Source organism: Eulemur rufifrons, chromosome 7 (genome assembly GCF_041146395.1).
Source record: "Eulemur rufifrons isolate Redbay chromosome 7, OSU_ERuf_1, whole genome shotgun sequence".
In the NCBI taxonomy this organism is placed as follows: domain Eukaryota; kingdom Metazoa; phylum Chordata; class Mammalia; order Primates; family Lemuridae; genus Eulemur; species Eulemur rufifrons.
The window spans coordinates 43666182-43680769 of NC_090989.1; the positions used below are offsets into that span (position 1 = coordinate 43666182).

The 14588-nt window shown below is 36.1% G+C and overlaps 1 protein-coding gene across 1 annotated transcript in view; it reads left to right on the forward strand.

The window, feature by feature from the left end:
* The window catches only part of EPHA6 (EPH receptor A6), an 884686-nt gene that overhangs the window by 839535 nt on the left and 30563 nt on the right, over positions 1–14588 (forward strand). The gene's annotated exons all lie outside the window — the stretch shown is intronic.

Below are 14588 nucleotides of genomic sequence, written 5' to 3' on the forward strand. Positions count from 1 at the left end.
CAATTCTGAGAGTTGTTTACAGCCATCCGGTAGAAAGTCTTACTTGTACTTCACCTGCAGTGATTTGTGTGTCAGGCTCTTTGTCTCTTATGGTGCATGAAGAGGACAAATGAAAGTCCTTTCCCCTGCAATATCTTTCCTGCTCGTGAAAGTTACTTTAACAAACTTTAATTACTGGCATGATAGCCTATCTCCATTCTCAATGTCAAAGGTCTTATTTTGCTTTCTTTTCCAAGTACATCTTTTTCAAATGCTTTATATGTATTAGTCTGCCATGGATCTTTCACTAGGAAAAAAACAGTGAAAGATAACATTTGTGCTGTGTTCCACAACTGGTTAGGGTCTGTTTTATCTTGATCTGTGTCTTCAGTTTTCTCCGTAGAAGTACGAGTAGTTGTTAAAATATTATTGGACACTGTTGTATATAATGTTGCTATGATGTTGTATTCAAAAATTTTAGCATTTCTCAAGAAGTTCAAACTGGAAGCAAGCTTTTCTTATTCATTGTAAGTTGTCAGAGATTGTAATATAATGAAATGTAGTAAGTATAGTCCCTATTTCAGAACGAGACTCTGAGGAGTTATGAGGAAAGATCAAGAGTAAATTAAATTATTTTGTACTGTGTTTTCCTTTCTGGGCATGAGGTACACGTTTCCACATAGTTTCTTTTGCAGCAGATGCTATATAATTTTGTTGAAATTATTAATGTTTTTAGTATTATAGAAAGTTTGGGAAAACAAAGCAAACAAATAAGAAATAAAGAGTAATTTCTGTAATAATGTTGCATAACAGGCCACCACCCAGAAATCTCAGAGGCGACAATAATAAGCCTTTATTTCTCATGCATGAGTCTGCAGGTCAGCTGAGGCAGCTCTGCTTAAAATGTCAGTTAGGGTTAGGTTTACTCCACATTTCTCGTGCCTGGACCCAGGCTGAAGGAGCAGCAGTTCTCTGGAGCATTCCCTTCTCATGGTGCACGGTGCAGGGCAGAAATGCCAGAATGATTAGCCAAACAATGCAAGCACTGCAAAGACCTGGCTGGGTGTGACACATGTTCCTCACTCACATTGCATTGGCCAAGCAGGCCTCCTGTCGGGCTCAAAGTCACCGAGGCAGCGGAGTATGCTTCCCTCCCAGGGGACAATGGCTAGGTCAGGGAGGACCAAGTGACACAATCCACTGTAAGTATCAATTACGACTCTGTCTTCCCCGTATGGGAAATTTCTAATTGTGTCTTTCAATGAACTTCAAGAAAAGCCACCTTTATTTCTTGGAGTATATTTCTTCTGTTATTTGATAGGTAATTTTCTGCTTCTGTTTGTCTTTCGTGTCTTCAACTTAGATCAAGGAATACCATTAATATGTGTTTCTACCACCGTTTATTAAAATTGATATAAAACTACCTAGTAATATGATTCTTTTGAAATAGATGATCACTTTTTTAAAAAGTAACAAGTACTTGTACCCAATTTTTTTCTAAATGATATTTTAAATTTTTAAAAGACTAACTTGTATTTTGTCCCACTTCTACATATGGGAAAGAGGTAATGATTTAATTAAAAGAGTAAAGCCCCTTTCATTCATAAAAGAACCATGCCACCATCCTAAATGAAGATTTTTAAATGTTCTTTGTATTTTTAACTTTGTCATTGTTCATTGAGTAAACCAACTGTATAGATTATGCCAATATTTTAAATACTCAAAATAGTTTTTACCTTTATTTCTTCAAACTTCTCCTTCCTATGAACCTTAACATGCCTCATATTTGCTATAATATTTCATCAGTTGGTATAATCAAAGATTTTTAAATGTTTGATTTACTTTTACACACATTAAACTCATAACATCAGATATTATGTGAAGTAGGCACATTTTGCCAGATAATACCATCTGCAGATAATGGAAACTTATAAAGTCATATGAAAGTTCACAGAATAATAAGTAAACTTTGATGTTTGTATTCGAGATCAGCCACATGGTTTGTGTTCATTCAAACATCTGTGATATTCAGCTTATTTACAAGGCCCAGGAACTATGGGTCTGCCAACAATTTGTCCTTTCAGTGTAATAGAGTGTAATAATAACATGTATGTTCAAGTCCATCAAAATTGATAATGTGCTGAAAAAATGTGAAGTTTGATTTTGGGGGCTAGATGTATAACAATTAATTTTGTTTAGGAAGATAATTTTTTTGGTGGGGAGAGCTTACCAGGGTGCTGGGCAGGCATCTCCATGGATCTGATCCAGGGGAAAGTGATGCCTCGTTGGTCCCTCCTAGCTGCCCACTCTGGGCTGAGCAGCTGGGAACCTAAAACCTAGTTCCAGGAGCTGAGTGAGCCAACCTTTCTCATTGCTGCATTTAGTTTTCAACAACTTTATTAAGATATAATTTACATACCACAAAATTCATCTATTTAAAGTATACAATGATTTTTTGTATATTTACAATGATTATTTGTATATTTTGTATATGTACATCTATGACCATAATCTAATTTTAGAACATTTTCATCATCCCCTGTAAAAACCCCAAATCCATTAGCAGTCATTCCTTATACTCTTCCCACTCCCCTGCAGCCCAAGGCAACCACAAATCTACTTTCTATTTTTATGTATTTGCCAATTCTGGACAAATGAGATCATACAATTTGTGGTCCTTCGTGACTGGCTTCTTTCACTAAACATAATGTTTTCAAAGTTCATCTATGTTGTAGCATATATCAATACTTAATTCTTCTTTGCCTAGTAATATTGCCTAGTATTATTCCACTGTATTATTATGCCTTGCCTAGTAATATTCCACTGTATAAATATACCACATTTGTTTATCCGTTCATCAGTGAAGGACATGTGAGCTGTTTCCACGTTTTGGCTATTAAGGAGAATGTTGCTATGAACCCTACAAATTTTTGTGTGGACATTTTTTCATTTCTGTTGGTATACCTAGAAGTGAAATTGCTGGGTCATGGTATAGTTTAACAGATTAACTCCCTATTTAACTTTTTGAGAAGCTGCAAAGTTGTTTTCCAAAGTGGCTGCACTATCTTACCATATCAATAGTAATGAATTAGAGTTCTAATTACAATACATTCTTGCAAACACCTGTTAATGTCTTTTGACTATGACCATTTCTAATGGATGTGAAGTAAAATCTCACTATGATTTTGACTTGCATTTCCCTAATTAGTAATGATGTTTAGCATCTTTTTATGTTAGCCATTCATATATCTTCTTTGGAACAAACAAAACTCAGACCCTTTGCCTATTTTCTAAATTGAGCCATTTGTCTTTTTATAATTGAATTATAAGAGTCCTTTATATGTTTTAATACAAGTCTCTTTTCAGATAGCATATGATTTACAAATACTACCTCCCACTCTGTTGGTTGTTCTTATTACTTTCTTGGAGATTTCATTTGAAATACAGAATTTTTAATTAAGGGGACATGAACTTTATATTTTTCTTCTATCACTTATGCTTTTGTTGTTGTGTCTAAAAAATCATTGCTTAACCCAAGTTCACAAAGATATACTACTGTGTTTTCTTCTAATAGTTTTATAGTTTTAGCTCTTAAATTTAGATCTGTGGTCCCCATTTTGGACTAATTTTTGCATATGGTGTAAGGAGCCAAATTTCATTTTTTTGCATATGGATATTCAGTTGTCCCACATCATTTGTTGAAAAGACCATTTTCCCCCATTGAATTATCTTGGCCCATTTGCCTCAAATCAGTTGGCTATAAACATTTATTTGTGACCATTTATTTTGGGACTCTTTATCCTATTCCATTGACTTGTATGTTTATTCTTATGCTAGTACCATACTGTCTTTTTATTTAATTTTTTTATTTCAGCATATTACGGGGGTACAAATGTTTAGATCACATATATTGCCTTTGACCTGAGTTAGAGCTTCAAGCATGTCCATCCCCCAGACAATGCACACCACACCCATTAGGTGTGAATATACCCATCCCCTCCCCCACCATCTGCCTGACACCCGATAAGTGTTACTACTATATGTGTACTTAAGTGTTGATCAGTTAATACCAATTTGATGGTGAGTGAATGTGGTGCTTGTTTTTCCATTCTTGTGATACTTCACTTAGTAGAATGGGCTCCAGCTCTATCCAGGATAATACAAGAGGTGCTAGATCACCATTGTTTTTTTGTGGCTGAATAGAACTCCAGTACCATACTGTCTTGATTATTATGTCTTTGTAGTAAGTTTTAAAATCTAATAATCTGAACCCCCTATCTTTGTTGTACTTTTTAAAGATTGTTTTGGCTATTGTGGGCCCCTTGCATCTTGGTTTAATTTTTAAAGTCCAGATATAAAGTTTTTAGCCCATTTTTTTTGTTGTTGATATTTATTTTTGGCCTGAATTGCACATAGCCTAGTAAATGATCTCATAAAATGAACAATATGCATGTGGTTAGGAGAACGGTTATTGACTTTTATAAATATACATATATTCACATTCTAAAACATCTCTAAGCTTTAAATATTGTTGTTTAAGGAAAAGTATATATTTGAATTTTAAACTCTAATTACCCTAACAGTCAGTTCATATAGCAACTTATTTATCTCACTGCACGAAAATATCCAGCGAAGCAATAGTTGTAAATTGACATTGATGTGAATGTGATTAATTCTGGAAGGGCACAAACCACATGGCATCCCAAGCAGAAAAAAGGATAAAATCCACTTCTAGCCCCTTCTGAAATTCTTGCCTTGAACTTTTAACTGTAAAAACTTAAAGCAACCCTTAAAACTAGAGAAGAGCAGTCATAGAAAGGATTCACAGAACTAAGGGAATGGTTGCTGGTTTCAAAGCTTTGCCCAACAATCATAATCGTTTTTTGGATCTGAGTTTATTTTGGCACAGAGGTACTATGGAGAGGCTTCCTTAGTGGTCATGGCCCTAAGAAATTAATAAACTCACCTCTCTGTCCCCAAATCTAAATAATTTAGAATATAAAACATGGAATCCATTGTCAGTACCTCTTTCACTGCATGGGAAATGTTTTTTTATTTAGATTTTGTCCTACTGCCAAATTTGTTAAAGCAGATTGTTTTCATCTGTCTTTCCTTTTCCTGTTCTTAATAGTTATGCAAAATTTGACTGGCTGAATATAATTAACTCTCCTATTTTTATGTCTTTCTCAATGAAAGATTATGAAGAAGAACTTCTGGAATATTTAGTAAACCTTTCGCAAATAATCAGTCTTTGATCAGAATTTTTAAATAAGATGCTTGGAAGACATTTCAAAACCAAGGTTTTGTTTTTATTTATTTTTTCTGACCCAGGCCTTTTTGTGGTACACTTGCCAGAAATATCATAAATCTTAAAAAGGCCATCCTTGCCCTAATCCAATTGACCCTCCTGTGCTGAATCCCCAGCTAGCTCAGGAGTTCTATTGGACCTCACTGCCATTTTCTGAATAATTTAAGTGATTTACAGTGCCTTGTAAAAAGCACTGAAACATCTCTGTGTGTGACTTATTTGCTTTTGATTTACAGTGACATCTTTTCATAGTAGGGGAAAGTTGCTGAAAAACTTTCCTAACACATTATGCTTTCCATTCATACTCAGATGACTGTGGCTTAGTTATCAGTGACCTCAATTTTCTGCCCTGTTGTTTTTCAAATTAAAAAATACATATGGGCAGCTTCTTCACAAAGTCACACATTAAATAGCATTACCCATTAGATCATTATCCTGTGTGCACTCTGCCATTACCAATGGCTACCTGACCTTTAGAATGAAGGAGAGCATTATGAGCATCTACTGAGATATTAAAAGTTTTAATATGATTCACATTTCTTAGGGTCAGCTGGAATGTTTACACTGCAGCCAGGATGGTGACTCAGGGAATGACACGTGTGGTGGGTAAGGGGCCCTTGTCAAGGCTTCATGACGGTCTGATAATAAGAAAGAGAGCAAATGAGGAAAATGCCGTCTGGTGCAGTGAGATAGGCATTTGTAAAGAAGACGGAGCACGCGTGAAGTGCTCTGCCCTACACAGAGCATAAGCAGATGCAGAGGGCCTGCCTGTGTGGGTGCCTTGTCATTTAAATTAGGCAACCAGGGAAAATGCTGAGGAGCATCAACTGAACAAGGAGAGGCACATAAATTGTTGGTAGAGAAATTCAGACCTCTGGGATCAGCAGCATCATTATTTGTTTACATAAAACCATTTTCTAATCAGAAGCCTAGAATAAATAAATAAATAAAATAAATATTTAGTTTCTTTTAAGGGACAATTGTTTCTTCTATTTGGATAATTTAGCTAGGATGATTTCATGGACGTAATTATCAGCAAAATTGATTACATCAAAAACGTATGAACCTTGTATGTTTCACTTTTTTTTTTTTTTTAAGACAAGGTCTGGCTCTGTCACCCAGGCTGAGTGCAATGGCACAATCATAGCTCACTGAAGCCTCAAACTCCTGGGCTCCAGTGATCCTCCTGCCTCAGCATCCCAAGTAGCTGGGGCTATCGGTATGAACCACCATGCCCTTCTAATTTTTAAAACTTTTTTTGTAGCGATGGGGCTCGCTGTGTTGCCCAGGCTGGTCTCAAACTTCTGGCCTCAAGTGATCCTCCCACCTCAGCCTCCCAAAGTGCTGGGATTACAGGCAAGAGCTACTGCACCCGGCCATGTTTCGCTTTTGAACAAGGATTTTGTATGGAAGAAGAAATGATGTTGATAAGATTGTGTATAGTGGTTTAACACCATTGTTTTCTAGAGTCCATGTCTTAGAGCAAGTGTTTGAGCAAATTAAAAAGGCAAAATAAGGTAATATTTGCAAAATGTCTAGCAAAGTGCCTAGTAAAAAAACACTCAATAAATGTTAGCTATCATCATCATCATCATCATCATCATTGTTTTCGTCTAGCAGATGGCTATATTTGTGCTAGGTCAAGGTCACATTGATTTGCACAAAGCTCTTCATCTAAGGTAACAGAATTAAAGAACTCCTTTGTACCTAACATGTTACTCCCAAATTTGTCCCCTATTTTAACTATTTAAGTCACAATGGTCCACAATTAACTTTTATACCAAGCACAAACAGTTGTCAAAAAACCTAGTTTCTAGTACTACTCCACCACTCACTATAATACAGCAAGTCTTACTCTTTCTGGGCCACCGTTAGGATAGATAATATCTATGAGTCCCTTTCATATCCAATATTCTATGGGGTAGCTCAAGGAGCAAAATTGCAGGGAAAGTATTATAATATATTGCATTCACTTTTAATCTGTCCTTGGAATTCACCCCACCTCTTCCCCAAGCAAGCTCCACATCTTCTTTAAGAGTGTCAATTCATTGAGTAGTACTGCAGGCTGCAGAAACTCTCACTGTATAGTGTCAATGCTGTGGATATCAAATATTTACTAAGGATAAAAACCTGTTTTAACCTACTTGGAACTAAAATTGAACTTTTAGACACTATTCCATAACAGAAAGATACCTGTTGTTTTCAAACTCTCTTTTACTATTTGTAGTGCCTTTGACCTTCATGCAAATTCTATAGCATGCAGTCAAACTTTTTTTAACTGTTTATCCCTGGGCAGTACCATCTGATATGAGTAGTATTCCATCAAAATGAGTTTTTTTCCTGAGGAAGTCTTGCTGTAATATATCATCAGTGTGACAGCCAGTGTATTATACATTACAATAAAACATCCCCAGAGCAAAGGTACATGTGATGATGAATTATGCTAATATGTTATTGTCATTATGTTATCAGCACTCAGAGAGTGATTTAGTGAGATACATCATCAGTGAGAGATTATCTGATTTTGTATTACTCAAAAAATGACACCATTATGGAAAACCACAAGCAGATTCCGTTGATTAATAGGGTTGGTGATATTCTAGTGCCAGAACTCCTGTATTGTGGTATATTAAAATGTCCTTTGAAACTGAAAACAAGTTAAAGAAAGATGAGTCCACGAGGTGAGGTTGTAAAAGCGCTGTCAATTTAAATACTATTACTGTAGACAGAGTGTATAGTTAAATATAAACCAAAAGTCATCCTTTGTCCTTTATTCAAACATTTGACAGATATAGTTCTACTTAATTATCTCTAAGAAGCCTGAGTACTTCTTAGAAGAAGCTATCTATTGTAAGAGCACTGGTTATCCTATAAATCTACAGTCTACTGGTAACACTTTGTCATGATATATGCATTATGTCCCAAATCACTGAATTAACCAGACATATCACTAGACTTCATTGGTGAGTGACAGCTAATTTACTCAGAGTATAAACTGATGACTTCTGTTATAGCATCTTTTTTTTGCACAAAACCTTGTACACATTAGGCACAGAAAATATACTTGCTAAATTGAGTTAATTATTTTTCCTATAACTTTCTGTATTCAAAACCTCAGATATAACAAGTCTGACACCAAACTATATTAGGTTAAAACAGCCAGACACCATGGATTGCAAATAGAAAACAGCTTCATTTTTCTCAGTAGTGCTTATTCCATTATGATCTCATGAGCTAATATTTCTGCTTCTTCCCTGACGCTTTCTAACTAAGGTCTCTGACCCATTGATCATCAGAGGGTTTATGAGGAGGAGAATGGAGAGCAAGATAGATCTCATTTGATTGATGCTCTCTTAATCTGGCATTGATGCTCTCTAAGCTTCCTAAGTAATTAAAACTGACTTTTCTCTCATGGAATACTTTCATAGGTTCTTTGTGGACCGCCTTTCCATTCCTATACCTCTCTTTCCTAAGGGCTTCTTAATAGATTCCATGACTTTTGGAGCTTATGACTTAAGATTACCTCATTAGTCTCTGTTTTCCAGCTGTTCCCCTCTCTGTTGGCACCACCTTATCCTAGTAAGTGTCTTATACTTTTGAACAAAGTCCCTTTGGAAAAAAAAAAAAAAAAAGACCTAAGCTGGCCCCATCCCACAAGGCTCATATCTGACCCACAGGGAATATACTCCTTTGCCCTGATGTCATTGAAAGCACAGCTGTATCCTCCTTCAATAATTATAACAACTAAATTTTGCTGAGCATATACCATGGTCCAGGCATTGCTACATGTATTAACTTATTAAAATTTTCTAAAAGAGGAGGGCAGTATTATCCTCATTTTGCAGATGAAGAAACTGAGGCACAGAGAGATTGATTTACCCAGTGTTACAAGACCCAGTGTTGGGAGAGCCAAGCCTCAGCTGTTGGTGTTCATAGCTTCAGTGTGTATGTCTTAACTATGATACTTAATTGTGCATTTAGTATTAGCACTAAATACTAAATTTAGTTTTAGAACTACCTACTATTGTTCTCTCATTAGAACAGGTACCAACTAACCAGTGTCTCACCTTTAAGCTTTTCCAGGCGTGGATTCAAAACAAGTGCCTTGTATTTTCCCAAACTTCAGTGGTGAATGAAACTTCTCCCAGTGGTCTTATCAAGGCCTCTCACTAGATATAAGATGAGGGGTCCCACAACACTCCAGCTATGTTCTTCAAAAATAGTGATTCTCATCCCAGCCTCTTCCACCTCGGTGATCTGAGCAAGGGATCAAAAACCAATATATTTGTTCTTTTGTTTCTAAATCTCCTTTTCAATCATTTCAGACAGATTTACAACATAGGATACTTGCTAGGTATTATTTTTTTTTTTCTCCTTGGCCTTTTGGGGCTTCAACCAAAATTGAGACAGAAAAAGTCCTATTTTAACATCCTTTTACAAAAAATGAAGGACATTTTCTGTAACCTAAAAGGCAAGGATACAAGAGTGTATGGCTTCTAGGAACGAGTGATATGTCTCTTCGTCAGTAGTGAAAACCTCAAAAGATGGATGTGTGAAAGACCTCAAGAAATGTTTCAGGGTCATGAAAGGAGCTTTTACTGCAGCTGATTTATGTGTGCAATTTCAATAGGGCAGCCTGTGCTAGAGTGCTTCCAGGGATCCACTGGTTAGATCATGATGAAGTTGGCATCAACCTGTCAGGGCTCAATTTGGCTTGGAGGTGTGTTATCAATTTCCAGAGCACCTAATATACTCGACTGAATGGACAGGATGTGGAGCACTGTGGGTCCCAGCAATCATTTTATATCAATCTATCCCACAGGTGAGGGTGCCGCTGGCTCTCCTCCCCAAACTGCTTCCATCTAAAACCTCCCAAGAAAACCCCCAAAATAGGTTGACTGAGTATTCTCACTCCTTTTATATACTCTGGGCCTTAGTTTTATTGGCATGCTAAGTGAAGTAAGATATTAATGACTTTTAAGGATAAATGCAAAGCATTAAAAAATAGCCAATGTATGCTTGTTTTATTCATCTCCTTACTAATAAAGAATTAGACAATAGTCATTGTCTTAAGAAGAAAAAAATTAATGGCAAACTGCTTCCAATATAATACTTGACTTAAAGGTGTTTTTGCAAAACTGTAGTTTGCCACCTACAAATTCCTCTTCCTTGTGGGAAGCTTGTCTTTTACCTCTCAATGTTGAAAGAGGAAATTCTAGTGCTTAAGAAAGTGAAATAATAAATTTCAAGATAACACAATAGAGTTAATGTGTAAAGCTCTTAACATTTATGGAATAATTTATTCCTGATATTTTACTGGGTTTTGACAGAAGGACGACAGTATTATGGAATGGAAGAAGCACTAGTTTGAAGACAGAGGCCTGTATCTAAATCTTGGCTCTGGCACTTGCCAGCCATGTTCTCCTGGAAACTTTTCCTGCCCTTTCTGACCTTCATTTTATTTGTCTGAAAATGGTGACACCTCTTTTTATTCACCATAGTAAACTGAATACAGGATCTGTACCTTATCTGTCTTTGTGTCCATCGGTCGCAGCACAGTGCACAGCAATAAGTGCATCACGATGAGTAAATATGTCTGTGAGGAATTATTATCTTCCGTCTACAGATGAGCAGATGGAGGTTTAGAAAGTTTAAGTGAACTAATGTTACACAACCAGTAAGGAAAAGGCAATGGTCAGTTGTGAGAAAAGGATCAAATTCTGGAAATTCTGACATAGACAGAGTACAAAAAAGAAACATCAGTCACTATAAAAGAGAACACCCAGGTGTATATAGACAGATTTCAGATATATATATTTCAGGGTATTCTATTGTGAGAACTAGTTTATTCCCCTTAAGTCTCTGCAGATACTTATTCTTAGCAACAATTACTATGATGCATCCCCTCTTGGTGAAGATAAAGTATATAAAACAGGTATAATATTAATACGTTGTTTCCCATTTTGAAATAACAAAAATTTTTTCATCACTGTGTTCTATAAAGTGTTTAGCAAAGACAGAAATATGAAAAGAAATAATACTAATAATTACTCTTATGTGAGCTCAGTACCATTGTAAGCATTTCAGGTACATTCTCTTCTTTAATCCACACAACAAACTTATACTATCATTATCTTTACTTTATGGATGAGAAAATTGAGGTATAGAGAGTTAAAATCTGTCCTAAGACTCATAGCTCGTAAGTTGCAGTGCCAGGATTCAGATCTAAGCAGTGTGACTTGAGAGCCTAAGCTCTTGACCTCTGCACTTTTATGCACAGTATAGTAAGTAGAGAAATGTTGAACATAAAAACAGCAACTTGACATGCAGTTCCCAAGTCTAACACAGACATTAAAACTTAAAACTCAGCAAGAATACAAAGCCTGCAAGAATAAACTGTGCTTCTCAGAATGACCAAAAAATAGCCAGAAAACTTATGAAAATTAATTTCTTTTACTGCTATTCCCTTATGCCACGATTTTCTACAACACATGTTCAGATAAGCATTTAACTAAATATATTTTGTTTGAACTTGTTTTATGACTGGAATAAGTTCCCTGAATTTTCAAGGGATGACAGAAATATTGATTCTATGGCAACTGCCTTAGTGCAGGTTCCCTAGAAAACAGAGCCTCAGAAAAGGATTTAAAAGGATGATGCTTTATTTTGGAGGTATTTAATGCAAAACCAGGGCAGCTGGATGAAGGGAAAATGGAAGTGAGGCAAGGAAGAATGTGACACAACACTAAAATATATTACTGTGCTTCCTCCTTCTTCATGTGGACCACAAAAAGACACAACCACTGGGAGACGTGTCTACTAACCATGCAGAACTTGCTCCAAATGGGCAATATGGAGAAACCATGCTCTGAATTCATTTATGGGAAGAAGCAAGAAAGATGGAGATCCCTGTGCAACTCTTTTCTGTCTGTTTCCCCTTGACCAATGTTAGTCATATTGTGAATTAATTCTCTCCTTCTCCCAATGAGTGAGCTGGCACCTTCAATGACCATATGGGATGCCAGATTTCACATTCCCTGATGCAGTGTGTCCTTCAAGTCCAGAAGTGGTAGAAGTCACAAATTCTGGGCTGATGGGACCTGACTGGGTGGGGGCGGACCTGGCACTCCCAAGACAAGTGGTCCAAGAATCATGGTCCAACAGGCAGGTGAAGCTAATAAAAACTGACATATTCCTTAATAATTGTGTAACTTTTAGGAAATCAACCTCCTTAGCTGAGTTGAACAGAATATCTACAGTCAAGGCCACTAAGAAAGAAATATCTCCTTTAAGGCATAATAGCATCTAGAGAATGGGACATAAAGGAAAAAGAAATATGTACACTCTACACATGTATGTGTGTGTATATGTATATTTTATATATATATAATTTCCTTCAATGTCACAAAATATTCGGTCCTGCATATTATAATCAATCAAACCCAGTAGATTTTCAGAATGTAATTCCGAAAAGATGTGGTTCTTCAGAGCCAGTGTTCTATCAGTGGCAGACCAGGACAGGACAGCCCTGACACAGCAGGCTAAAGGGTGGAAAAGGCATTGGGAAGGAGTAGAACATGTGGCAACCCCACATGGACCACGTCACAGGCCAAAGGCCAGGAGGCAGGTAGATTGTGACAGGGGGTAAAGAGAAAGGTTTCCCTGTTGGTGGGAAGAGCATGCTATCCAGAGAATCTGGTAATGAGTTATAGTTCAGGAAGGCAAACAATTTTTGTACTAGACACAGTCTGGATTTTAGGGTCAAGAATTCCAGTATTGGTTTATTGTGATAAAACCTATAACCAGATAAACATAGGACAAGTATCCAGATATGAAAACTGGACAGGGATTGATCTCAAAGAGCCAAGCAGAAGCTAATAGACTGGGACACCCACACTGCTGATTCAGTGTTGAGTCTTACAGCTATACGGGCTCCCTGTATAGAGGTAAGAGTTGTTCCAAAGCCTAGGAAGGAGCTTAGTATTGGCTGAGTATTCTACCTTGGACAGATCAGAAGTCTATAAGGCAAGGAGTCAGATGAGAGGGCCAAACAAGTCACTTAATTACTAAGTTTCCTGAATGGAAGTACATTGATAGTTATATCTTTTCAGCAAAAATGTATTATGCACTTATTATATCTAATATTTAATAAATATTGTGGATTAGCAACAAATATAAAAATTCTATAATTTGTTGTATATTTTGATAGTCTCCTTTAATGTATTTCTTTTGATCATAGATTATCAATCACATATATAATTTCATTTTTAATAGTAAAATGTAAGATAGATACTGTTTGCCTTTGTCTAACAATGATATACCTACCTTCTTGACTGTTGTACAGTATAACTTTACTTGTAATTTGATGTTCATATTCACCTGTAATTCATTCCTTCTTCCCTTCCATCCCCCATCAAGTATAATGCAGTCAATTCCTTAAATCATAGGTGATAGGAATAATGTATAGAGATACTAAGCCATTTCCCCAAATTTATAAATTGAGTGACAAGTTAAAAATAATATCAGGCATCTAGATTCCAAATTTCAGTGTTCTCAAAGGTAGCCTCTCCTCACAACTGGCAAGAATATCCTGCTGTGACAATCTAACCCTTACACTCCAATTAAATATAAAAACAGTCCTGAATCTTTTTCACCCAGTTGTACTGTCAAGGCTGGTATAACTTGACTGTCATATAAAGCTCTTTAAATCAGGCTGCCAAGAAAAAATTATTGTAGTACGAATTTTAGCATTCAGAAATATTCACTCCCCTTTCACTTACATGGATTTTAAGGGTCAAAGCTATGCATTTTTATCAGATATTTTATTATCTTTCAACTTTGCAAAGATCGGTATGTTAGAATAGAAGAAAAATTTTTTCTCCTTTAATGCTGCCGTGATTTGGTATAAGGAAAATACTAATGAGGATTTTTATTACTTATTGAAAGTTCCCATTTGACAAAATGAGAAAGTTTTATGTAAGAGATGGATGCAATGTTTAAATTCCATAGTACTTTTGGAAACTAAGCATCTGGTCAAAATAGATGAGCATTTAGAAAAAGGATAAAAGTGTGGCATTTTGAATTTTCTTAGAAACATGATGCTTCCAAGAAGAGCTACAGCAAGTTTCAGCAAAAATTTAAAAACAACCGTGACTTATAAATCTAAGCACAGAGAGAAACTTTTAGAAGTAGGTTTTTTTCCATTTATTTTAAAGGTAATATTGTTCTTATTATAATGTCTAATAATGATGAATTTTTCTGTCATATACTGGTACAGCAAGCTAATCACTATTTCCCTTAT